Source organism: Rana temporaria, chromosome 6 (genome assembly GCF_905171775.1).
Source record: "Rana temporaria chromosome 6, aRanTem1.1, whole genome shotgun sequence".
NCBI classification, from domain to species: Eukaryota; Metazoa; Chordata; class Amphibia; order Anura; family Ranidae; genus Rana; species Rana temporaria.
Genome location: NC_053494.1, coordinates 83,873,516 through 83,901,497, shown reverse-complemented (window position 1 = coordinate 83,901,497; position 27,982 = coordinate 83,873,516). Strand labels below are relative to the sequence as shown.

Sequence of the window (27,982 nt, the reverse complement as noted above, 5' to 3'; positions counted from 1 at the left end):
CAGACCTTTTTTTCGATCGCCGCAATTTTTTTTAAATTTTGAATTTTATTTTTCGGCGCGTAACTTTTTTTTTACCCGACGCAACTTTATTGTCCCGTCGCAATCCACAAAGCCCGGCGTAACGTAATTTCTCGCGCTGCCCGTCGGGAAAATGACGTCACGAGCATGCGCAGTACGGCCGGCGCGGGAGCGCGCCTCATTTAAATTGTCATCGCCCCCTGCAGAAGAGGACCGCCTTGCGCCAGAGACATTTAAGTTACACGGCCGAAAATTTCTAGGTAAGTGCTTTGTGGATCGGGCACTTAGGTAGAAATTTTCCGCCAGTGTAACTTAAATGGTAAAAGTTAAGTTAGGCTAGGTTTTTGTGGATTTGCCCCCTTATGTTTTTTTACATATATAACCTGTTATTAGAATGTAATCCACATTTATTTAAATTATTCTAATCATCTAATGTTTAATATCTAAATGGTTCCTCTGTTTTTAACCACATTTTATTTTTGAGACCTTCTGTCCGCTAGTGGGTATCGGGTTTGGTCTCTTTTTTCTTCCCCCTGGTGTGAACACATGCGGCAGTCTGCCACATTCTCTCCATGGTCTATGTTATGGTGTGTGATTTATTATTGGTCACAAGGGCGCTCGGGGAACCAGTGTTAGCCTCCTGATACTGATTCCCCGTATTTGCAGCCGCCCCCCCTCCCTTGCACTGTAGCAAGCGATTTTCCCTTCTATGTCAGTAATACTGACTCAGCTCCTTCGATACATCTGATGGCTATGCTCTATATGCCGTTTGTGCCTTTGCACTTACATTGCTCGAATTCAACCATTGGCTGATGGGGTTAAATTTCCCAGTCATGCTAATTATGAGCTCAGCAAGTGTGATCCATCCCACTTGTCATTCCTGCATAGCCAGCCCGGGCTGCTATTCGGGCTGTCTGCGCTGATTGCATTGGGCTGGGGCTTCTGGCTGTGATTGGCCCACCCGGTCCCATGTGACGCAATTACGTCACACCTCGGGTTAGGACGGCCTATTTAAACGGAGCTCTGCAACACACTTTGTGCAGGGCGCCGATGGGTTATGTGCTCAGTGAGGACTCGCATCATATTTGCTTCATAGGTAAGATGAACTCCACTTGGCTAATCTTATGATTTCTTTCTCTAACCCCCTTCTTCTAACTACATTTCTTTTGTTTTGTAATCTCTTTAGTTCTCCTTCGGACTAAATAGCTGATCTTTTTCTGGCATCAGATATATTTACTATACCACGCTATGTGAGTCTGTGACATTACTTCTGATCTTTGTACAGATGGCTTGCAGGTATGTGAACTTCTCTGCAGCAATCATTTCACTAATGAGTCACTGACTTGTGATCCTTCATCACTCAGTGTTCAATGTGTTTTCATTGACACATTTGTATCTGTTTGTTTAATCTTGGTTATTTCTATGGATGTCCCGTTTGGAGGCTGGGGACCCTTTTGTAACTGTAGCCATTTGCTATATTTTTTAAACAGCTAATTTGTGAAACCTGCACAGTTCTTCTGAATTAACCCTGAAGTTAATTTTCTCTGCTGATATTACTGGCTATTTAGCCTTTCACAGTGCAACATATGTGAGTATCATATGCCTTTTTTCATTGGAACAAACATTGTCAAGGGCCATATGTATGCTAATTATTTTTTTTAAATCCAAAAACAAGTTTATTAATCACAAATTTGACACTTACAGTCCAAAGTACCGCAATCATAACCAATATTGCAGACCCATACATGGCCATATACAAAGCAGTGGTAAATGTAGATATAAAACAACATACTGAAAGGACCTATAGACCGCTACCCACCCCCACTCCCCCTCCTGTCCCACTAGCCCAAGAGTCTGTCCATGACTAGGTCGTTCGGGGCTAGCCCCGGCGTTCCCAACCACAAGTCCCACAACCGTTCAAATTTTCCGGAGCAACCCCTATGCTGGTATATAACCTTTTCCATCCTTAACGTATTACCAAGTGCAGTGATCCACTCCCTAACCGTGGGGGGCTCCTCGGATATCCAATGCAGCATAATCAGTTTCCTGGCATGAATAGGGCCCTGGTGATGGCCTCTCTAGTGTGGGGTTCCCACTCTAGCTCGTCCAGAAGATTCAGGAGGCACTGCTTAGGGTCTAATGGGATCGAAACCTGGAACACTGTGTTTAGTGTGTCTGTCACTCCCGCCCAGTAGGTGTGCAACTTGGGGCAGCGCCAAAGCATGTGTATCAAATCCCCGTGATCTCTTTTACATCTTGCACATGTCGGTGTGGGCCGCACTCCCATAAGATGCAATCTGTGGGGCGTATAGTATACTCTTAGGAGTGTATACAGTTGTGTCAGGCGCTGTGTTACATTCAGGGAACAACTGGTAACCGACTGCAGGGCCTCCTCCCACTGCTCCTCATCCAGGGGGCCTACGTCCGCTTCCCACTTCCTCCTAAGGCCCCGTACACACCATAGAATCCATCCGCAGATAAATCCCAGCAAATGGGTTTCAGCGGATAGATCCTATGGTGTGTACACGCCAGCGGATCTGTTTCCGCGGATATATCTCCCCTGGGATGGATTCCAGCATTGCAGCGAATATTCGCTGACATGCAGAACATATCCATCTGCTGGAGTCCATCCCAATGGATGGATCCGCTGGTCTGTATAGACTCACCGGATCCATCCGTCCGAAGGGATCCCCCGCATGCGTCGTAATGATTCGACGCATGCGTGGAATTCCTTATATGACAGCGTCGCGCACGTCGCCGTGTCATAATCGCGGCGACGGCGCGACACGTCATCGCCAGAGGATTTCGGCGCAGATTTCAATGCGATGGTGAGTACACTCCATCACATTAAAATCTGCTGAAATCCTCGAGAGGATTTATCCGCGGAAACGGTCCGCTGGACCGTATCCGCGGATAAATCCTCCCATGTGTATGGGGCCTAACTGTCAGAGGGTGTTTCTTAAGGTACCTGCAAAGCAGTATATTATAGCTCTGGGATATAAACCCCTTAGACGTCTCTGCACTCTTGAGCTGGGAGAGGATTGGAAGGGAGTCCACATGCCACTCCGAGGCCCTGGACTGGGCGACAAATGCATGTCTAAGCTGCATGTAGTAGAAGAACATGCTCGCTGGTAGCTGGTATGTCTCCCTCAGCGTCTCAAAAGGCAATAAGCCACCATTACCCAAAATCTGTGTTAAATAGCGGATCCCATACCTCTTCCACCTTTCCCCTAGTTGCAGTTTGGCTAGTTCGGGATAGGAGTCATTTGCCCAAAGAGGGCTAAACTCGGTGACCCCGAGGCCCCTTGTAAATACTTGGTCTTGTTCCATATCTTTTGTATTAGGCTATATGTGGGGAAGCTTTTATGGGATCTTTCAAAGGCCAAGGACTCAAGCGCTGTCGGGATTGACTCTCCCCCCACCGTCCTGAGCATAATATGCTCAGCGGCGCTGGGGACCCTGTCCGACTGCCCCCCCTCTGGGACCATGGTACCTATCAAGTGCTGCAGTTGCGACGCCAGGTAGTACAGCCAAGGATTCGGCAGGGCAAGACCCCCCTCATCCTTGGGACGCTGCAGATGCTCTAATTTTATCCTGGGCGGGCGGTTTTTCCAGATCAATTCTCGAAAGATGGTATTAATTATCCTGAAGGTCTTTAGGGGAATTACCAGCGGGGAATTGTGCAGCATGTAAAGCAGTTGGGGCATGAGAATCATCTTAATCAGATTCACTTTGCCCGCAATCGACATACACAAAGCATTCCACGTCTTGGCACGGGAGCGAAATCTAGCCAGCCGCGGGGAAATGTTCAACAAGCCATATTCCCCGATACGCGGCGTCACGTGTATTCCTAGTTACTTAAAGGTAGTAGCTACAGGGATACCACCCACACTGTCTCCATGTTGCAGCTGGGCGTCATCCAGGGGCATCAAAGCGGACTTAGACCAGTTTATTTTTAGGCCCGAGAACTCCCCAAATTTAACTACCGTTTCCATTGTCGTGCTCAGGGATTGCTCGGTATCCCCCAGCAGGATCATCGTGTCGTCTGCATATAGCATCACCTTCTCCTGTCTGTCTCCATAACAGAAGCCGGTGATACCCCTATGGTCTCTAATCTGAATCGCCAGTGGCTCTATTGCTAGGGCAAACAGCAGGGGGGACAATGGACACCCCTGCCGCGTACCCCGGCCCAGAGAAAACGACACCGACACTCTACCAGCCTCTCTGATAGCCGCCTGGGGGAGATGATACAGCAGCCGCACCCAGGAGATAAACACCTCTCCGAATCCGAATCACCGCAGCACCCCCCAGAGATGCGGCCACTCCACGCTATCAAAGGCCTTCATAGCGTCGAGTGACAGCAGAGCTCTCCTCCCCACATTATCTGCCCGGGACTGCATGTTAAGAAATAGCCTTCTGAGGTTTATGGCCGTAGATTTGTTGGGCATAAATCCCGCCTGATCCGGGTGTATGACTGAGGTAATTACCTTATTTAACCTGAGGGCCAGTACCTTCGCAAGGAGTTTGATATCAGACTGGAGTAGTGAAATCGGCCTGTATGAGGCCGGGTCCACTGGGTTCTTGCCCGGTTTAAGGATTAGCACAATGTGTGCCTTAGCCATGGATGATGGGAGGGCACAGGCCTCCCTAGCAGCATTAAACACACTCAGTAGCCTAGGCAGTAAGATCTCAAAATATTGTTTGTAAATCTCCATGGGGATTCCATCACCCCCCGGGGCTTTACAGTTGGGGAAGGCCGCAACCGCCTCCTGCAGCTCTTTTAGAATCAACTGAGAGTCAAGCTCTGAGCTTTGGGAAAGGGAGAGACGCTGAAATGCTATTCCGTCCAGGTAGTCGGACAGCTCCTCAGCGCTATACATCGAGGCCGGGCGATACAGCTGTTCATAAAAGTCTGCTAGCGTCTGTATGATAAGGTCAGGGGATTGAACCAGTCGCCCAGCTGCGGTCCGCAATGTATGTATGCTAATTAACACTATGGCTACTCTTTAATAATTATTATATTATTCAGCAATCCTTTTTGGACAGCTATTTATGTCTTTTGTTTCTAAATATATATTAATCTCCCACTCACACATTTACCTTCTATTGACTGTCCTTTTGTGGCCAATATAAAATCTTTCCTGCTATCTGCAGGAACACGCACATGACCAGTCCATATTTGACGAGACCCTGTGGCATTCATCATTTGTGGGCAACCTGTGGGTAAGATTTTGTGTGTTTTAAAACACTGGAACCATTTTATGATTTTGTGCCATCCTAGATCTATGTTACTCAATATTTTTGATTGTGTATCATATTTCACTGGTTAATATTTCTGTATATTTTTTCAGTTATTTATTCTGATTGGATATCGCTCCCTCCCCTGAAGAAGCGGAAGTCCGCGAAACATGTAGGGTCCATGCGATTTCCTTTCCAGTTGCATCTTTCCTTCAACTGAATGATGTTTCCTGTTACCCACAGAATCAATTCAATAGCTGCTTGTCCACTTATTTTTATGAATTTTTTGTATATTGTATCTCTAAATGAATAAAGTATTTTTTGTAAATTTTATAACTAAGAATTTATGCTTTCTCATCACTATCATCTCATAAAAACACGCACCGCAAATTATCCCCTTTCCCCTTTTTTTGGGAAAAAACTTTCTCTACCTATTTGGGATTAGGTGCCCTTTTCTCCGGGTGAAACTATCTTTTCTGGACCATATCTATACAAATGTTTCAACACAGTGTTGGGTACATGCTACATGAAGATGCGCAGCATTTTGAAGGCTCCGATGACGGAACACAGATAGAGGAAGGCAATAATGTGAGCCCAGAGAGAGCGGGTGCCCGAGAGGGACAGCAATCTGGCAGTCATGTTCCCCCAGCTGCAGCATACTGCCAGGTTTTCGACAGTGATGAGGAGGGAGGGGATGATGAAGTCACTGACTCTACCTGGGTGCCTGATAGGAGGAGGACACTAACTGCATTACATCACATCGCCTGTGCATGGCGCTGCTGCGTCTCAACGGTACTGCAAAAGTTCTTTGGTGTGGGCCTTTTTTGAGACATGTGCATCAGATCGCACCGTTGTTATTTGCAACATATGTCTCAAGCGTATCTCGCGTGGCCAAAACATCACCCGCTTGGGCACCACATGCTTGACCAGACATATGTGGACCTGCCATGCAGTTCATTGGCAAGCATATCAGAAAGACCCACACCAAAGAACAAAGTGGACCTCCCCTTGCCCCTCATCAGCTGGGAGCCCCAACCCCACTAGACCCTCAGTCCTCTCTGAAGCCTGCACTGATAGGACTGAAGGTGTAGAAATAGGTGTGTCACAACCTAGTAGTACATGCGGAAAATCTACTGATGGTAGTACACAAATTTCCCTGCCCCAGCTGCTGCATCGCCAAAAGAAGTACTCTCCCAGCCATCCACATTCCCAGCGGTTGAATGCTAGCTTAGCAAAATTGCTAGCACTTCAACTGCTACCTTTTCAGTTGGTAGATTCTGCCCCCTTCCGTGAGCTTGTGCAATGTGCGGTACCTCAGTGGCAAGTACCCAAATGCCACTTTTTCTCACGGAAGGCGATTCCTGCTCTCTACCAGCATGTGGAAGGCAATGTCCATGCCTCGCTGGACAGGGCGGTCAGTGGTAAGGTGCATCTTACTACTGACTGACTCATGGTCCAGCAGGCATGGACAGGGACTTTACCTTCTTTTTCACGGTGCATTGGGTGACTTTGCTGGCAGCTGGGAAGGATGCAGGGCAAGGTACAGTAGTTTTGGAGGTTGTTCCGCCACCACGCCTCCAAAACACTACTACTGGTTGTGACACACCTCTCTCCTCCACCCCCTCCTCTTCTTCCTCTGTGGCCTCTTCCTGTGCTGATGTTTCCTCTGAACCAGCCGTGCTCCATAGGCGTATGAGGGGCTACACAGAAATGCAGGCCAAGAGATGCCATGTGGTGCTAGAGCTGGTGTGCTTGGGAGAAAGGAGCCACACTGGGGCAGAGGTTCTGTCAGCTCTACAGGGACAGGCTCAGAGGTGGTTGACGCCACGCCAGCTTAAGCCAGGAATGGTTGTTAGCGACAATGGCACCAACCTCCGCTCTGCCCTGCGACAGGGAAAACTGACCCATGTACCCTGTTTTGCTCATGTTCTCAATTTGGTGGTGCAGCGGTTCTTGGGCAGGTACCCGGGCTTACAGGATGTCCTGAAGCAGGCCAGGAAAGTTTGTGTGCATTTTCGAAGGTCATACAATGCCACTACTCGGCTGACAGACCTCCAAAGGGAATACAACCTGCCCAAGAACCGCCTAATCTGTGACATGCCCACCAGATGGAACTCTTCATTGGCCATGCTGCAGCGGCTGCACACGCAGCAGAGGGCCATCAATGAGTACCTGTGCCTATATGGCAGCAGAACTGGGTCAGGGGAGCTTGTTTTTTTTCCCCACGCCAGTGGGCCTTGATCAGGGATGCATGCACTGTCCTGTCACCATTTGAGGAGGCCACGAGGATGGTGAGCAGTGACAGTGCATGCATCAGTGAGACTGTCCCTCTTATTCACCCGTTGGAGCACACTCTACGTGGAATATTGGACCGGGCCCTTGAGGCAGAACAGAGGAAGGAAGAGGAGGACTTCCTTACCTCTCAAGGCCCCCTTTTTCCAGACAGTGGTCCTGCATGCCTGCCTAGCACACAGGAAGAGGACGAGGAGGATGAGGTGGAGGAGGAGGAGGAGGAGGAGGATTGTATCAGCAGCATGGAGGTGGAGCCTAGCACTCAGCAGCAGCAATCTTCAAGGGATCACTTACAGTCCCAAGGAACCCGTGGACTTTTACGTGGCTGCGGATCCTGTCATCCTCAGTGACCCAGAGGACTGTGCCCCGAATGCCTCAGCAAACCTATGCTGCATGGCCTCCCTGATCCTGCAAAGCCTGCGCAAGGATCCTCGTGTTCGTGGTATCAAGGAGAGGGATCATTACTGGCTGGCAACTCTCCTTGATCCACGTTACAAGAGTAAGGTTGCGGAGCTTATCTTGCCGTCGCAGAGGGAGCAGAAGATGAAACATCTTTGGGAGGCCTTGCAGAAGGCTCTGTGCAATGCGTTCCCAGAACCTGGGGGATTACCAAATCCTGTTCCTGGACAACGTGTTGCTGAGGCTTCGGTGAGTCACAGAAGGAGCGGTGCAGAAGGCTATCTGACCGATGCGTTCAGACAATTTTTTAGTCCACAGCCCCAAGGTATGACCGGTTCCAGCAACCATCGCCAGCGTTTGGTTTACATGGTGCGTGAATACCTAGGGGCAAGATCAGACTTGGTCGCCTCCACTGAAAATCCTCTGGCATACTGGGTCTTGAGGATGGACCACTGGCCAGAGCTTGCACAGTACGCAATTGAGCTACTGGCTTGCCCTGCATCCAGCGTTCTTTCAGAACGCACATTCAGTGCTGCTGGAGGCTTTGTGACCGATCACAGGGTGCGCCTCTCCACCAACTCCGTTGATCGACTGACCTTCATAAAAATGAATCAGGCTTGGATCAACACCAGCTACCAAGCACCTGATGCAGATGTAACTGAATATTTTTTTTTAAATGACAGATCCCTTGGAGACTATGCTGATGCTGAGTGACTGTCCTGTTATGCTGCTGACTGAATATCCTTTTCCTCCTCACTGATCTTGCTGATAGCTAGTAAGACATTTTTTGTTTCTGGGCTCCGCCACCAGTGCCTAAGGCCCAATGTTTCTGCCCCTGTTTAACAGGGTCGTCTAATAACAATTTTTAATGCAATACTTTGCATGTGGCTCTTTGCTGCGCTCCAATTACAGTATCTGAGGGGTTGCAGTGTTGTGCCTAAGGCCCAATGTTTCTGCCCCTGTTTAACAGGGGCGTCTAATAACAGTTTTTAATGCAATACTTTGTAAAACGGTAGTGAATTCGCGCTTCCCTTAAGAAAAATGTAATGCTGAACACAACCTGAAACTAATAGTGAAAAAGGGTTAATTGCAAATATAGGCAGGACAACACCTGCTAATTAGCCACAGTGGTGTTTAAAATCAATGAAAGGTATTGGGACAGAGAAAACTCTGATATGGTGCTGCTATTTGTGAAACTGCTGAAATAGGCAGAAATAAACAGAAATAATAAAGACAAATATATAGCGCAACCCCCAATGTGAATAAATGGAGAAAATACAACACTCAAAAAAGAATGTAACAAATAATAAATAAAAAGTGAATCAGTGTATCTATCGCACCAGATGGGATAGAGGAAAACAAATAAATGAAGTCCACTGAATGTAAAAGAAAAACACTTGATCACTGTTCAAAGGATGGCCAGTATCTCCAACAGTATTATTACTTCACTGTGCAAGATAACAACATGAAAAATAAATATATAATGATTGAATCAATAAGTCTGCTGTAACAAGCTATCAAAATGTGTAAAAAACATGTAGTCCACTTGTAATGAATGAGAGCGCTGAGTCACCACTCAGAGAAGCGGCTAAATCCTCCACACAAAGTACAGCTTCAATATGCAGAAAAGAGGGATGTAAAAATCCGGGCTGTATGGCCCCTTACCAGAAAAGATAGATCTCTATGACAAGAGATCATATAGGCATAAGGTAAAGATTTCTTTGTACTGGAGGGGTGCAGGAAGCAGGAGATCCGTCTTCCCAGGGTCACTCACACTCTGTTCCGCTCGGCTTGTTTGCAGCTCTCCCGGAGGTATCGTGATCAGGAAATGGAATTAGAGGAGAAAAGAGGACTTCATAGCGCAACCAATTTAAAAATGTTCATATGAACCTCTTTATTTGTAAAAAAGTTTGCAATGGACATCTAGGTTTAGCAACCACTTTTTTCATGAATTCAATAATGAAAAAAAGAGAGAGAAATGTCCAATATCCAAATAGGATGTATCTCTTTGCAGTATACGATAAAAACAAATTTGCCCCCAGCCTTGCAGGACTATTCATGGCCCTATGGGAGAATGACAGATTGTTTGCCCTGTTTGATCCACGTCTCCTGAGATGGAGAAGATACATTGATGATGCCTTTTTCTTATGGAAAGGGGATGTGGAATCCTTGGTAGATTTTATGAATGCCCTGAATCGTAATGATTGGGGCATTAGATTCACCTATGAACATAGTGTAACATCTGTCAATTTTTTGGACCTGGTGATCTTTAAGGAAAATGGCAAGCTTCTGACTAAAACATTCTTTAAAAGCACCGACAGGAATGGATTCATCCCTATGGATAGTGGTCATCACCCCAATTGGCTCAGTGCTATCCCCAAAAGCCAATTTCAGCGCTTGAGACGCAATTGTTCCAAGGTAGAGGATTTTGAGGTACAGGCCACGTCCTTAAAAAATTGTTTCATGGAGAAAGGATACCAATCGGAAGTTCTGGATCAAAATATTGAAAATGTATTGGGGATGGACCGACCAAGTTTACTGGTCCCAAGGATAAAGAAAACGGATGAGAAAAATTTGGATTTTCAGTGGTCTTTTCTGACCACATTCTCATCCAAGTTTTGGTGGGTCAAAAAGGTCCTATGCAAATATTGGAAGGTACTGAAAAGCGACAAAATTTTGGGACCACAACTGCCGGAACGTCCTAAGGTTTTGTTCAGAAGAAATCAAAATCTGAAGGATATGATAGCCCCCAGTGTGGTAGACCCCCCCCCCCCCAAAGATTACCATGTTTGGGTCCCTCAAGGGGTTCTTCCCATGCAGACGGTTAAAACTTCAACATTCACTTCCACCGTTACTTCCCGACAGTATGACATAGCTGATTTGATCACTTGTGATACTGTTGGGGTGATTTACCTCCTTATTTGCCCTTGTGGGCTACAATATATTGGGAGAACCATCATGGCTTTTAAAATCAGGATTGGGGAACATGTTGGTAATATCCGCAAGGGATATGAAGAACATAGTGTTTCCTTGCATTTCAAACAACATCATGACCAAAATACAGCCCTGCTTAAGGTTATTGGTATTGAGCGATATAATCCACACTGGAGGGGTGACAACATGAAGCATCAGATTTCTTGTCGTGAAACACGATGGATATTTGACATGATGTGTTACACCCCGTACGGGTTAAACATAGAGTGGGACATTAACTGTTACATTGATAATAGCTGAATGGGAAAATGCCTATTCATTGATACAATTTACTCCCACGTTCCAATGTGACATCAACCCATTAGATTGACTCATACCATATCATTGCCCATCCTTCCCCCCCCCCCCCCCCCTTCCCCTTTTTTTCACCTTTTTACTTTTGTTTGGGAAAGGTGTATATACATTTTTTTTGAGGTACCTGCCTGTACCCAGGGGTTTATTGATGTGCTGTATCTGTAATCCTAATGTGTATGTTCCCTTATTTTTTAATCTTTAATATATTTTTTTTATTTTGAGTGTCATTTAAGTTTCTGGGTGGGAATTCCAGCAGAAAGGACTTACTATGTGGGCTCCCATACTTTCTATGTGTTTGGGGACACCTGAGTGTCCATTCACTGGGAAGATCAACAGATGATTTAATTAATTGTTTATATTATACATGTTCCTTTATATACATATAAAATGTATGCATTTTTATTTTAATCAAATGCAATTCCTTTTGGAATTTTTTTAGAGAAGGAATTTTTAGAAACAAGTAGGAGAGTTTATGTATATGCTTATTCAGTCTCCATTCGGGAGGTACCTCTTTGCAGGTTTTTATGAATGAATGAATGAATGAAAAACTTATAAAGCGCGGCGCATGCGAACTGAATCGCTTCTGGGCGCTAGTTGTTCGTGTCTCATGACATCAAAAGAGCAGAGTTTTGATCTGTCTTCTGAAAGTCAGGTGGTTTTCCTCCAACCGAATGCTGGTTGGTAAAGCGTTCCATAGTCTTGGACCTTGAAAAGCAAACCTTCTTTCTCCTTTGGACTTGTATTTGGTTTTTGGTACCCTGACCAGATTTTGGTCGGTGGATCGCAGAACGCGATTCGAATTGTGAGGTTCTATCTTGTCGCAAAGATACTGCGGAGCCTTCCCATGGATGCACTTATGTGTCAGGCAGAGTGCTTTAAATGCAATTCTGTCTTTTACTGGCAGCCAGTGAAGGGTTCTCAACGAAGGTGAGATTAATTCCCATTTTTTTTTCCCAGTCACCAGTCTGGCGGCCGTATTCTGAACGACTTGCAGACGGGAGATTTGGTACTTTGGGAGTCCGAGGTACAGGGCGTTAGCATAGTCCAGTCTGGAATTCACGATTGTTCCCACCACGACTGCTACGTCTTCTTTGGGGATAAATGGAATAAGTCTGCGTAGTAGGCGCAACAGATGGTGCGCTCCGCTGACTACTGACCCTATTTGTGCGTCCATTGTCATGAAGGTGTCGAAGATGACCCCGAGACTTTTGACTTTGGAGCTAGGGGTGATGATTTGGCCCAGAATGGGCGGGGGTGTCCAGGTTGTTGCCAGTTGACTCTTTCGGCTGGTGTGAAACATAAGGAGTTCTGTTTTTGAACTGTTGAGTTTAAGATAACTCTTTGTTATCCAGTTTTCTATCAAAGAGAGACATTTCTCTAAACTGGGATGATGATCCTTTTTGTTGCAGATGTGAAAATACAGTTGCGTATCGTCTGCATAAGAGTGATAGAGTAGTTCTTGGCTACTGATAATATCAAAGAGAGGGCGAAGATAGATGTTGAAAAGCACCGGTGACAGGGGGGATCCTTGGGGGACTCCACATGACACCGTGCGCTTTTCCGACGTGAAAGAACCCAATTTAACTGTTTGTGATCGGTTTTCAAGAAAGGAAGAAAACCATGGTAAATCACCTTCTGCGACTTCTGCTACCTTGGCTAGTCGCATCAGTAACAGTTTGTGGTCTACCGTGTCAAAGGCTGCGCTTAGGTCCAGCAGAACCAGGAGACAAGATTCTCCTTAGTCTGCGGCCTCGAGGGCATCGTCCCATATTTTGAGTAAGGCCGTTTCTGTCCCGTGTCCGGGACGGAAGCCTGATTGTAATGGATCCAGTAGATTGTGGGTATCTAGATGCTGTTGCAGCTGTTGTACCACTACTTTCTCCATTATCTTGGAGAAAACATTTAGGCCTGTTATGGGACGGCGGTGAGTTGGGTCCTTGGGATCCAGGTTAGGTTTTTTCAAGATGGGCTGGATTGTGCCCTCTTTCAACAGGGATGGCACTGTGCCTTCCTTAAATGACTGGTTTATAAGCTGTGTGATGGGTGGTGCCAGGATGTCGGCACATTCCTTCAGCAGTTTGGTGGGGATGATATCATTGGGCGATGTGCTGTTCCGCAAAGCACCAATGATATTTTTTGTGGTATCGATGGAGATCGGTTCCAGAGTGAACTTTGTTGATTGTAGAGCGTTTCTGTGGGTGTTTTGTGGTTGATTGATGGTGGGGTTGAGGGGGGTATTGTTTTGCAAGATGCTTTCCCGGATTCTTTCAATTTTGTTGATGAAGAAATCCGATAGTTCATTACAGAACTCTTGGGTGTCTGAGTTGGGGACTTCAAGACATCCTGGATTCATGGTCTGGGTGACCATCTTGAAGAGTTCGCGGGGGCGGTTTAGGGCGCTGTTAATCGCCATAGAAAAATTATGTTTCTTGGCTTTGAAGATTTCTTTATGATATTGTGTTGTTAATGCCTTGTAGATGATGAGGTTATCCTCTGCAGGGCTTTTTTTCCAGGCGGCTTCCGCCCTTCTGCGCTCTTGCTTCAGAAGCGACAGCTGGTCGTTGAACCAGCCAGACTTTCTTTTTCGGATGCAGGCTTTGCGTTTCGGTGCTACTAAATCGGCTGACTGTAGCAGGGCTGCGTTTATGGCATCCAGTGTATCTGCGGCTGTTTGATGTGGATGGATTGTTTTGATTCTGTTTCCCAAGGTAGATTTAAAGAGTTCCGAATGGAGCTTCTTCTGAGATCTAGCCCAGTGTATTGTCACCGGCTTGGGTGCTTTTATCACTGGGGGAATTTTGGAGATTATGAAATTGATTGCATGGTGGTCTGTCCATGGCAATGGTTCATTTTCTAAAATGCTTATTTTCAGATTTTGTCTGAAAATTAGGTCGAGTGTGTGACCTGAAGCATGTGTTGGCCGGCATATAAGTTGCTGTAGCCCTAATCCCTCCAGGTGATCGATGCAGGCGTCCGCAATGGGATCCTGTGAGGAGTTGGCCCACAGATTAAAATCCCCGAGCAGCAAAAGGTAGCTAATTAATGCGTAAATACAACCCGCCTCCTCCTATGTATTTCCTTTTCTCTTATGTATATATAAGGGGGAAAAATATCTGGCTATATATAGAGTTGTTTTTTTAGAGAAATGAAAATGATTTTTTCATAGGAAAAATATTTTATATATATATATATATATATATATATATATATATATATATATATATATATATAATATATTTTTTTTTTTTTTTAATTTTGTAACATAGCCAGTTAATAATGAGAGGGTTTGTTCGCTGCCTTTGTGTGTAAGATCACTGGGTTGCTGCTTTCTCCTCTCTTTCTCCCTGTTTGTTTAGTCCTTAGGAGTCACCTGGAAAAGTGGGTTAATTTTTCCCACACTTCCGGTGTCACTTCTATAAGAGAAACGGCCTGTGTAGTGTCTGTTACTGTTTCCTTTCCCTGTCGATACCTCCTTAGGTGAAACGCAGCGTCGGTTGGAAGCTTCATTATCAGACACAGCCACCTTTTTAAGTATACTTGTTTTTATCGTATACTGCAAAGAGATACATCCTATTTGGATATTGGACATTTCTCTCTCTTTTTTTCATTATTGAATTCATGAAAAAAGTGGTTGCTGAACCTAGATGTCCATTGCAAACTTTTTTACAAATAGAGGTTCATATGAACATTTTTAAATTGGTTGCGCTATGAAGTCCTCTTTTCTCCTCTAATTCCATTTCCTGATCACGATACCTCTGGGAGAACTGCAAACAAGCCGAGCGGAACAGAGTGTGAGTGACCCTGGGAACCTGGGAAGATGGATCTCCTGCTTCCTGCACCCCTCTGGTACAAATAAATCCTTACCTTATGCCTATATGATCTCTTGTCATAGAGATCCATCTTTTCTGGTAAGGGGCCATACAGCCCGGATTTTTACATCCCTCTTTTCTGCATATTGAAGCCGTACTTTGTGTGGAGGATTTAGCCGCTTCTCTGAGTGGTGACTCAGCGCTCTCATTCATTACAAGTGGACTACATGTTTTTTACACATTTCGATAGCTTGATACAGCAGACTTATTGATTCAATCATTATATATTTATTTTTCATGTTGCTATCTTGCACAGTGAAGTAATTATATTGTTGGAGATACTGGCCATCCTTTGAACAGTGATCGAGTGTTTTTCTTTCACATTCAGTGGACTTCATTTATTTGTTTTCCTCTATCCCATCTGGTGTGATAGATACACTGATTCACTTTTTATTTATTATTTGTTACATTCTTTTTTGAGTGTTGTATTTTCTCCATTTATTCACATTGGGGGTGAATATATTTGTCTTTATTATTAATGCAATACTTTGCATGTGGCTCTTTGCTGCGCTCCAAGTACAGTATCTGTGAGGGGTTGCAGTGTTCAATTTTTCTGCCCCTGTTCTAGTAATTTTCTTTGTTTTGATTATTTTCTAATTTGAGTTCATTCTAGCTTTCTCCTACGTTATCATAGTGTCATGTTTATTTTCCTGTACTAAATACTCATCATTGTCAATGTAAACACCACAAAACTAAATTTGTTCTTTTAGGCAGCATTGATATAATAAGAAGCCAGACATTGTTGAGTATCCAAAAATATTTATTGTATCACACTTAAAATGTGTCATTTTCTTTTTTTTTTTAATATCTTAATAGAAATTGTTTATTTATTTTAAGAACTATAATTTTTCTTTTAAATAATTGTCTACATTTTTTTTTAAACCCTCCCCAGAACATTAATAAGATTTTTCAGGTTTTGGTCCACCTTTCTGTTGTTCTTTATGATCTTCTCGAGGGCGATGTTTGTGTCCTCTATTTGTGCCCTGCAGGACATTATCTCCCCAATTAGCACCTGGGTACTGTAGGTGTCTAAGCCGCCACCAACAGCTCATACACCTGAAATTTGGGAAAAAAAACATGTATTAAAATTATGCAGGCCTACATGTATTACCTGAAGCTGTGCTGTATGACACTGACCTGATGTGGTGGCATTTTGCACACCCGGCGAGGGTGGGGCTTGGCACTGTGTGGGGTTGGTTGGCTCCACTGCTGCAGCTTGATTGCGTCCTATGAGATTGTAAAAAAAGGGATAGATGAATCAAAAAGATTAGAGGCCTGAAAGAGGAATATCAATCATTCTTTTTAAAAAGTGTGGTACAATTGTCTGTTTTTACAATCCTTCTAAGCTTAACACAGGATTGTATCCATTACCAAAGCTGCTGCATTTCTCTATCTTTGGCCAAGTTTCCTACATGGAAAAACAACAAGTATACACTGGATCACCTCTGTGTGACACGCTAACTAGGTTGTTCTTGTGACCAACACTGATCCTGACCTCCCTGGGGCACGAAGCAAAATGACATGGCACATTAAAAATGAGAAGCGGGGGGCGTTGACGACAGTGACATGTCACATTAAAGAAAGTTGAGACGTGGGGGGAGGGGGTGTTCTGCTGTCGGAAATGACATCTTACATTAAATTGAGAAGCAAGGGGTGCTGACTTCTTGCCTCTTCTCCCATGCAGCCAGCGAGTTGAGAAGCAGGGTGAGGGGGCGAAAATGACTTCTTACTAGGCGGGGCCTCTAGTTATTTAGGGGGCCCTTCGCAGCTTTGCGGGGCCCTAAGCGGCTTGCATAGCAAGCCTATAGGGCGGATCGGCTATGCCAACCATTGTGCTACTGAGTCCATATGTGTAATCAACTGCTGTGCTGAGCATACTCTCCTTTTACTGTATATTGACTTAAGTTGGATTATTTAAATCTAGTTAACACATCTACATTAAATAAAAAATTGGTCTCACATAAAAAGATCTTAAATAGAATGAACAACCAATTATTATGCCCACAAACATGAACCTTGAAACATCTATTCTTGGACTGTATATATACACAACCTGAAAGAAAAAGCACATGACGCAAAATAATTAAAGCAAATATTCAGAGTACACATGAAAATTACTTACGTCTTCTGAGGACTCTTCGAATTCTCTCCAGCTGCTCCGGCTCTCGTAGTTTCGAATCAGACCATCTCTTGCGCAACTGCACCCTGGACCTCTGCACCCCGAATTTTGCATGGAGAGTCCTCTGTACCTTCTCCATGATCTGGGCCTTGAGTTTATTGGGGTTCTTGTGAGGCCCTTTTCTGCCGTCGTAGTCCTCCTTTTTAAGAACAGCCACCATCTCTACCATCTCGTCAAAGCTCATGTTGGTGGCTTTGTACCTCCTGCTCCTCCTGGTGTGTGCCTGGCCTCTCTCCTGCCTGGTTGCAGCTTGCTGTCTCTCCTCCATCATTTCTTCAGACTCTTGCATTGACCGACTGAAAAGGGGCGTGTCAATCACTAGAACGATCGTCATGGGCGTGGAAACGTGCGGAGCTTCTTACATGCGCAGTGTATAAAGGGATATTGCGTGAATGAGAATGTCGTTCACAGTCGGTAGAAAACGTCGGAAAAACGATTGTGCAATACGACGATACGAAACTTGATTTTTGGACTTTATGATCAGTGGATGAGTTTGTGGGTTAGATATGGGGAGAAAGCTAAGGCTTGACTGACATTAGTTTTTTTTGCTAAATTTTTCTTCACAGAATTTGTTCAAAGGAGGCCTCGGATGGCAACCCCCCTTTTCTCTAGAATTTTTCTTTCCCAAAAAAATAATTTATTGAGCCAGGATCTGGCATTGTAATGGCCCCCCACCCCTAAAATAATCAACATTGTTGCCACACAGCACGTGCACTGTGGGGGGGCAAGCCTGTATGGACAGTCTCACCGGCCACCACCACTGGAACATCAGTGGCCTCATCAGGCACAAGTGTCATGTAGTTTGTTGAGGGTCTCTTTAGGAAATTGTGCAATATGCAGGAGCAAAGTATGACATGGTTCTGATTCTACTTAAGAAACCTACAGTCCTTATCTTGTTTGCAACGCCTGTATACTGCTGTTCAAACTATATAGGGCCAAAAGGTCTTGTCAGGGCCGATCCTCGCTATAGGCTCACTATGCAAGTCGCTTAGGGCCCCGCAAACCTGCGAAGGGCCCCCCAAATTACTAGAGGCCCCGCCCTGGTGAGAAGTTATTTTAGCCCCCTCACCCGCTTCTAAACTCGCTGGCTCATTTCCGACAGCAGAACACCCCCTCCCCCGCTTCTCAACTTTCTTTAATGTGACATGTCACTGTCGTCAGGGCCCCCCCCCCCCGCTTCACATTTTTAATGTGCCATGCCATGTTGCTTAGGGCCCCAGGGAGGTCAGGATCGGCACTGGGACTTGTAATGACCTGGGGGGAGTGGTGGCGGGGAAACTCATGCTATTTTTTTCAATGATTTTTATCCATATTGCAGGGACCAAACATTACATTAAAGCCGCAGGCAGTATTAAATTACTTTTTTCTGAGAGTAATCTCATGTTGTGCAGGGACATTTCTAAACACGTGCCACTACTATAGACACCCAGCAGGTACCATATTTAAAGGATTTTTTTTTTTACTTTAAGCATCATTAAAATCGCTGCTCAAGAAAAAACTACAGTTTTTAAAACTTTTTTTTCCATTGATACATGTTCCCTGGGGCAAGACCCGGGTTCTCAAAGACGTTTTCCAACAATAACTTGCATATTGGGCTTTAAAATGAGCACTTTTGAATTCGAACATTCGAGTCCCATAGACTTCAATGGGGTTCTAAATGTTCGCGCGAACGATCGGTCTGTTCGAAAGTTCTGGTGCGAACCGAACGCGGGTATGTTCGGCTCATCCCTACTTACAAATGCTGACAGTGAGGGTCAATGGACACCGCAGACCAAAAAGATAAGTGAACCCCGCTTTTAACATAAGAGCGGCCGCAATGACAAATGGTTATTGTCATTAAATTGTATTATCAGTGGCTAATAATTAATCGGTGTCTGGAGTCCATTGGCTAATACAAAAATAAAGCATTTGAAAAATGTTGAGTGTGAATGACGAGGAGCTCCTCTGCAGAAGTTCCTCAGGGTTCTCTGTGAGGAAATCGCCCCTCCTTTCGTACTTGTGAAGGGAAAGAGGAGGAATTAAAAATATTCTGTGTGACCGGGTTGGTTGAGCATGCCGGAATATTAAAAGGAACTTGTGCATTATTTGTATTGTTTATATTGCTAGGTAAAAATTGTATGTGTATGTAGAGTTCCGTATTTTTTTTTGGAAAGAAATGGGTTGGAAATGGCAGAGCACTGATTTGAACATGACACCCAAGTGAGATAGGGGATAAGGAAAAGAGGCAGGATGAGTTGAGAGCTGACTGTATATAGGACTCATCCAATGTACACCCTATAAGAGCCACACTGGGATCAGGGGTGGGTCCAATAAAAATAGTTGGCATTATGCCAAATAGGTAAGAAGTTTATTTTGAAAAAAATGATTTTTGCCCATTAACAGCCACATATTAGGGTATCTTCGTGCAAAATATTGCCATTTGGCCAAAAATCACGGAGGGTTTTTATAAACACAGCATTTGAAGAACATAACACTTTAAAAAACGCTTAATAAGCTAAATCGGTATATTAGTGAGCGATTGTAGTGATGCTGACACCCTGTCAGTGGCGGCCCGCCCATAGGGGGCACCCGGGCGCCGCCCCCCCTCCTGTAGGCACAAAAAAAAAATATATATATATATATATATATATATATATATATATATATATATATATATATATATATATATATATATATATATATATATATATATATATATATATATATATATATATATATATATATATATATATATTTTTTTTTTTTTTTTTTTTTTCAGTTGCCCCTTTAAGAAACTTGAAATATTTTTTTTTTTCCTTTATTTAAAACATGTTTGAGCGCCGGCCACCATTGCCCTATGAAGCGCCGTGTCAATGCAATCTTTAGATTGCATACATGGTGCTTCATATGCGGCTTTTCAATCCCCGCCTATCGAGCGCATTGCAAAGCGCTGATGAGCTTCCCGTCCCCCTGACAGTGCTTCTATTGGCGCTGGGAGGTGGGAGCATTGTTACTTCCGGCCATTCGTCTTTTAGACGAAAAGCGGAAGTGACGTCACGCGGGAGCGCACATCATTTCATACAGCCCGAGCAGAACGGTAAGCCGATGAATGCCTGCCTGGGTTGTTGTGTCACGTCACGGCTGATGACTTTGGGGGCGATCAAGCCAATCCTGCACTACTTGATCCCCATCCCGATTGGAGCCTGTTATTGTAGTTAGACTGCTGGGACTTGTAGTTCTCCATCTTCTCATGGAGAAGATGGAGATTGGAGAACTACAAGTCCCAGCAGATTATACATACAATATGGCTCTGAGGTGGATGGGTGTGTGGATTGCATGCACCTATCAATCCCCGGGGGGGGGGGGGGGCAGGATCAGATAACACTGTTATCCGATCCTGCACCCCCCCCCCCCCGGGATTGATAGGTGCATGCAATCCACACCCATCCACCTCAGAGCCATATTGTATGTATAATCTGCTGGGACTTGTAGTTCTCCAATCTCCATCTTCTCCATGAGAAGATGGAGAACTACAAGTCCCAGCAGGTTTCATATACAATAAGGCTCTGAGGTGGATGGATGTCTGGACAGTGACAATTGATGGGCACAGTGGTGACAATTGATGGGCACAGTGGTGACAATTGATGGGCACAGTGGTGACAATTGATGGGCACAGTGGTGACAATTGGTGGCACAGTGGTGACAATTGGTGGCACAGTGGTAACAATTGATGGCATGGCACAGTGGTGACAATTGATGGGCACAGTGGTGACAATTGGTGGCACAGTGGTGACAATTGGTGGCACAGTGGTAACAATTGATGGCATTGCACAGTGGTGACAATTGATGGCATGGCACAGTGGTGACAATTGATGGCACAGTGGTGACAATTGATGGCACAGTGGTGACAATTGATGGCATGGCATAGTGGTGACAATTGATGGCATAGTGGCTGTGTTTGATGGCATGGCACAGTGACTGCATTTTATGGCACAGTGGTTGCGTTTTGATGGCACAGTGGTTGCGTTTGATGGCATGGCACAGTGGTTGCGTTTGATGGCATGGCACAGTGGTGATAATTGATGGGCCCAGTGAGGCTGCAATTGTTTTTTTTTTTGTTTCGTTTGCGCCCCCCCAAAAAATTTGAGCACCAGCCGCCACTGATACAATATGGCTCTGAGGTGGATGGATGTCTGGACAGTGACAATTGATGGGCACAGTGGTGACAATTGATGGGCACAGTGGTGACAATTGATGGGCACAGTGGTGACAATTGATGGGCACAGTGGTGACAATTGGTGGCACAGTGGTGACAATTGATGGCATGGCACAGTGGTAACAATTGATGGCATGGCACAGTGGTGACAATTGATGGGCACAGTGGTGACAGTTGGTGGCACAGTGGTGACAATTGATGGCATGGCACAGTGGTGACAATTGATGGCACAGTGGTGACAATTGATGGCACAGTGGTGACAATTGATGGCATGGCATAGTGGTGACAATTGATGGCATAGTGGCTGTGTTTGATGGCATGGCACAGTGACTGCATTTTATGGCACAGTGGTTGCGTTTTGATGGCACAGCGGTTGCGTTTGATGGCATGGCACAGTGGTTGCGTTTGATGGCATGGCACAGTGGTGATAATTGATGGGCCCAGTGAGGCTGCAATTGTTTTTTTTTTTTTCGTTTGCGCCCCCCCAAAAAATTTGAGCACCAGCCGCCACTGCACCCTGTACTGAGGCATAGTCAAAAAATGTATAGTTTAAAATTTTAGAAGAGGGGATACTGGATATCACCCTAGAACACCTCTATAAACCCTGTAGCTGCTTTATACAGGACTTGAGGGAAATAGTTTAGTTATACTTGGAGCACCAGTTTTTACCTGATGTGCCATACCACAGCCACACTATCTAATTCTACCCATTTCACTTCATAGTAATTGGTTTAGCAAATATGTTTTAGCGTCCTGGTGGACGAGGAGAGGGCATCCCTTTGTGGACTAGCCAATCTTTTGGAAATGTATCCTTCACGGCTGATGACTAACCTGTTGGATAATATCCTCAGGGTTATGTACCTTTGTTGTCTACGCAATTATGCTCCAGACCACTTTGCAAGCCCACCTGCGAGACCACACCTACACATAGATCGGCCCTGCTACAGTATGTAGTTACTCTTTGGAGGCCGGTTGTCAGGATGGGTTGAGTTTGCACCCAGAAGGACACTCTGGGCTAGATTCAGAGAGTAGATATGCCGGCGTATCTCCAGATACGCCGTCGTATCTCTGAGTCCGGCCGTTCGTATCTATGCGCCTGATTCATAGAATCAGTTACGCATAGATTTCCCTAAGATACGACCGGCGTAAGTGTTTTACACCGTCGTATCTTAGGCTGCATATTTACGCTGGCCGCTAGGTGGCACTTCCGTATAGTTAAGCGAGGAATATGCAAATGAGCTAGGTACGCCGATTCAGAAATGTACGTCTGGCTGGCGCATTTTTTTACGTCGTTTACATTAGGCTTTTTTCGGCGTATAGTTACCCCTGCTATATGAGGCGTATCCTATGTTAAGTATGGCCGTCGTTCCCGCGTCGAGTTTTGAAAATTTTACGTCGTTTGACCCCTCCACAGCCCTACAGACTGACACATGGAATGTGTCTTCAGTCACAAGCAGTTATGGCTGCCCTGGAAAATGGACATAGGATAGAGGCAAGGTTCACCACAGTTGGTTTTATAATATACCACTTCTTGTTTTACCTGTTACCAAAAGATGTTACCAAGGGTGCCCAAGTAAGGTATCTGAATAGTGCTGTGGTTATAGCACCCAGATTTGGCCTCCTCGTTATGTTTGTATGCAGGGGACAATTGTAGGACTATGGCAGGTGTCCTCACCAAAAAGAAAATGGTGGAGAGCTTTGCCCTGTGTTTTTTTTTTCCAAGGGTGGTCCCGGTTCAGGTTCAGGGTAAGCCTCCTGAGCGATGGTGGTAGGGGATGGCAACATCATTTACCCTGGGCAGACCAACTTTAATGTTACCTAAAATATTCACACCTGTCTGCTCAAAGCTTGGGCGGATATGGAGTTATTCCAAAGGCTAGGATTCTAAATGCCTTTTTGGGATTAAATAGGAGAACAGGGTGAGGTAGTGTCACAGCTATACACATTGCTCAATGGGACACTTGTCCCAGATCATTTATAACTTCCACTGTTTTCTTTTCTGATGTACACAAGGGTTTTGTAGATTCTGCTGTTCAGCTACTAGAGCAGCCAGCACATACCCAAATGCCAGTACTAACACTATAGCACAATAGCACTGCTAGATCATTCATTATTAGATCTCCAGACACATGCCACAGAGAAAGATTTGGAGGTTTGCGAGGGATGACTCGGAAAAGACCATGAATGGACTTTTCCTCGAAGAGGGGAAGACAGGACATGATGCATCCCCGCAGCTAGTGCATCTTTGTTTATGGCCCAATACCATGGGGTAGGTCATAGAGGTTGGCAGAACACATTTTACTGAAGGATTTCTTTGTCGCTAACCTAGCTAGGCTTGTTAAAAGCATATGTGTCACGGTGCATCACATGTATCATCACATCACATACCACACAAGGTGAAACATGAACACCTCCCGTATCCTACTACACAGTGGCGGCTGGTGACATTTTAGGATGGGGGGCGCAAGACCCCGCCCCTCCACATTTGGCCCATCCTACTTATCATAAGCCACACCCCCTATTGAATACACCCACTCTGTCCCCTGTATTCCACTTGCTTCCACTCATAGTGTCAGGAGTATACAGCTCAGCATCACAGCACAGAGTATATAGCCCCAGCATCACAAATCATGGTATATAGCGCAGCCTTACAGATTGGCGCAAACAAACTAAAAAATTACACTGTTAGTTATGAAGGACTCTAAATGGGCATGAGATTATCAGAGACTGCGGACATACTGCACGAGATTACCAGAGACTGCGGACATACTGCACGAGATTACCAGAGACTGCGCACATACTGCACAAGATTACCAGATACTGCGCACATACTGCACAAGATTACCAGATACTGCGCACATACTGCACAAGATTACCAGAGACTGTGGACATACTGCACAAGATTACCAGAGACTGCGGACATATTGCACAAGATTGCCAGAGACTGCAGTCATACTGCATTACTTGTCCTGCGACTTGGGACTTTAACGTTGCATGACAAGTCGTACCCCATGATTTCCAATGAGAACCGTTCATATCTGTCCGGCTTCAAAGTAGTCCCTGCATTACTTTGGTCGCACTTTGATGCAACTTGAGGTCCATAGACCTCCAGAATACACAGGCATTGCTTTAGGTCGCATCAAACTTTCAGACTGTGTTAGCCTGAAAGTCACAAGATTCTGCCACAATTTTTTGCTGAGATTTTGCAGCGACTTGAAGCAATGCCTGTGTATTCTGGAGGTCTATGGACCTCAAGTCACATTAAAGTGGGACAAAAGTAATGCACGGACTACTTCGAAGTCGCTGTGACTTGAAGTTGCACAGATATGAACGGTTCTCATCAGGTCCGACTTATCCTGCAACTTTCCAGTCCCAAGTCGCTATTTCCACCAATTAAATATAAAAAAACAATTGAATAAGCGGGGGGAAGGGGTTCCATTCCTGCCGCTATTTCCACTAATTAAATAATAACAAAAACATTTGAATAGGGGGGGGTGGGATTTCCCTTCATGCCGCTATTTCCACCAATTAAATAAAAAAAAAAAAACATTTGAATAAGCCAGCCGCTATTTTCGCCCAATGTTAAATACTTTTTTTTTTTAACAAGCCCAGGGGGGGTGGGGTGATGGATTGGATGGGGTCCGTTCTGGCCATTATTTCCACCAATTTAAAAAATATATATATTACGGCCAAATTTTTCCTTCCTAGCACAGAGACGTGCGGGTGCACACAGAAAGTGTGCACCCGAGCCATAACAACAGTCCATCGCGCCGGAAGCAAGTGGCGCGATGGAGAGCGCCACAAAGGCATTTTTTTGCTGCCAATGTAGCGTCTCGTCTGCAATCCCATGAATTTTTTTTTTCCTTAAAGGGACATGTTTAAATAAAAAAAAAACATTTTTTTTTTTTATTTTTTTCTTTTTTTTACTGACTGGGGGAGGGGGGGCCGCGCCCGGGCGCCCTCTATGGACGGACCGCCACTGCTACTACACCTTTCACTCATCTGCAAATAGATTCCACCCATATGCCAAAGAAAGGGACAGAGCAAGAATACCTTTTGGTCATCATAGATGTATTCTCACGATGGGTGGAAGCATTCAAAACCACAAGAGAAGACACACAGACAGTAGTGCGCATACTCACGCACATACTAGGTGGGGCTGTCCATTGCAAATAGGAAAGCCATGCAAGGAACTTTAAAAGACTGGTTAGTACACTTACCCTCGATACTATACCAAATCAGGAACACCCCTAGTTCAAGAAATGGACTTTAATGGGAAAGCCCATTCAGAAGAAGAAATGGTACAGAGAGGATAGGAACCCTAGGCAGGATCCTAACTTATATTCTTTACAGGAAGAGTACGTGAGAGATCTGGTAAGTACACTTAGTGAAAATTATGAAGCAGTGGCTGTCACCTTTCCTCCTCTTTCCACAGATCCGATCCACTGGGTGATACTGGGAGACAAAGTCCTAATAAAACAACTCGCAGTAAGGAAACATAAAGGACCCGTTTACACCGGCCCACGCGAAGTAGAAAAAAGGTCTCCAGAACGGCTGTACTTGCTTCCCAGGGACCACAATGGATCTGTGCATCCCTGATGAAGACGACCCCCCCTTTTTCCCCTTCCAACTTCAGAGGCACCGACAGAAGAGCAGAAAAGGAGGGACCAACAAGCCGCACAACTGGAGGACTTAATCCAAGGATTGGAACAGGTCACAGTGCAACTACCTTGAACATTGTCAAAGACTGGCCCCCAATTTGCTCCCCCGTTTCGGTCCCAGACCACGTCCAACTCCACATTGGCCCAAGTTGTAAAATATTTTTCTTTGTCACCGATTGTTACATGTTGTGTTCTCCTTATTGCAACCCCAGGAAAATGATATTGATTTGCGCTTTTGTTATATATCTGGTTGCTAAAATAACCCTTTGCGCTATTGGAAAATTAACTAAACCCTGTGTGAAAAGGGGTGAGAATGTCTGAATGGCAATGTTGACCATAGAGCAGAAATGGTATAATGAGTGATTGCGTAGGCTACAGCCTATGCAATAAAAGGAGGGATTGAAAGGCGGTTAGAGTTCCCCCATAGATATCAATGCATTGATAGGCTATAGTTCCCCTATACTAATAATGCATTATAAGGCTTGTTCGAGTTCACCCTTAGTGATTAATGCTTGTATGAAAATGTACCCTTGAGCTTCTAGGAGAAGCCAGGAACCTTGGCAATATTATTGTTATTATGTCCTAGGCAAGCATAAACATTAGATAAGCTGCAGTAGAAACATTATGTCCTAGGCAAGCATAAACATTAGATAAGCTGCAGTATAAACAAGATATCTGTCGGGCACAAAGAAGATTGCTATATTTTATGCACAGTGTATAATTGTGACGAATATTACTTATATAACCTAATAACTTAGATATGATTGGCTGGGACAATTTGATTATGAACAAGTACGCATTAGAAAATAAAGCTAGTGTGGACATACCATGTGTGCGTGTGGATGTTTTTCACTGCCAATGCATTGGGGAGCCTCCATACATCCAGATTGTCCTTAAAACCCAGGTCTAGTTGAACCAGCAACCTTACAAGAACCACTCCTTTTGAAGTGGTTAAATAGAAGGACACACAAACCCCTTTTTTCCACTTTAGACTACTGTTTTATTTAAAGTGCACAAAAGAGACATGAAGGTATACAAATTTTAGTTCACAAAAGAATAATCCATGTGACCTCCCTCTGCCCTCATTAGAGAGGAATCTTAGCCCCTCCTCCTGTGCTCTTAAAGCGGAAGTAACCCATCCATAAAACAGTTTAATTTACGGCACGTGCAGGAAATGTAACACTCCCATTGATTGTGCTCTCAACCAAACTGTCAAACCATCCAATGGCTGGTGTCATAACTGATCACATGTGTAGCATCATGGCAATTGCAGATTAAACAGGGGCACAGATGGCAGCTTTCTTGGCTGAAAATGATGGGGGGGTTTACTTACATTTTAAGTTAGGAAGAAAAGCAGAGGGAGATCACATGACAGCACACATAGGATTCCCCCCTGTTTGGACCTCTGATATTTCAGCAAAGCTCTCTAATGGGGCTCCTAAAAAATAATATTATAAAAAATAATAAAACATAAAATATTAAAAATAAAAACCACTGACACCGGTCACTCCCCTATTGACACCAATCTCTGCCCTACTGACACTGTCAGTATATATAAATATGCATACACACACATCTGCGTTTCAGATTTGGGGTGCACACCCTAAGGCAATAGGCTGTGCACACCTATGGCAGCACAGCAGGGCTTTGCAAAGAAGGTATGTACTGAACAGGAACCTAAAACAGAGAGACTCAAAGTAATTAATACATGTGATTTTACAGCCACTTTGAGTAAAGCAATGCAAAAATAAATACATAAATAAAATAGCAATAAATATAAAATGAATACCTTATTTTATGGTTGTATTTTTGCTATTGGAAGATAATTGATGTTTCTTTTTAT

At 44.6% G+C, this 27,982-nt stretch overlaps 1 protein-coding gene and 1 long non-coding RNA gene across 2 annotated transcripts in view; one reads left to right on the top strand and one right to left on the bottom strand.

Annotated features, from left to right (window-relative positions):
* Positions 1–27,982, bottom strand: part of GRIN2A (glutamate ionotropic receptor NMDA type subunit 2A) — a 1,843,544-nt gene that overhangs the window by 431,925 nt on the left and 1,383,637 nt on the right. The window lies entirely within an intron of this gene.
* On the top strand, positions 955–26,908 carry LOC120943589. Its single transcript, XR_005750310.1, has 3 exons — positions 955–1,114; positions 1,205–1,314; positions 25,914–26,908. It is a non-coding gene; the product is annotated as an uncharacterized LOC120943589 (long non-coding RNA).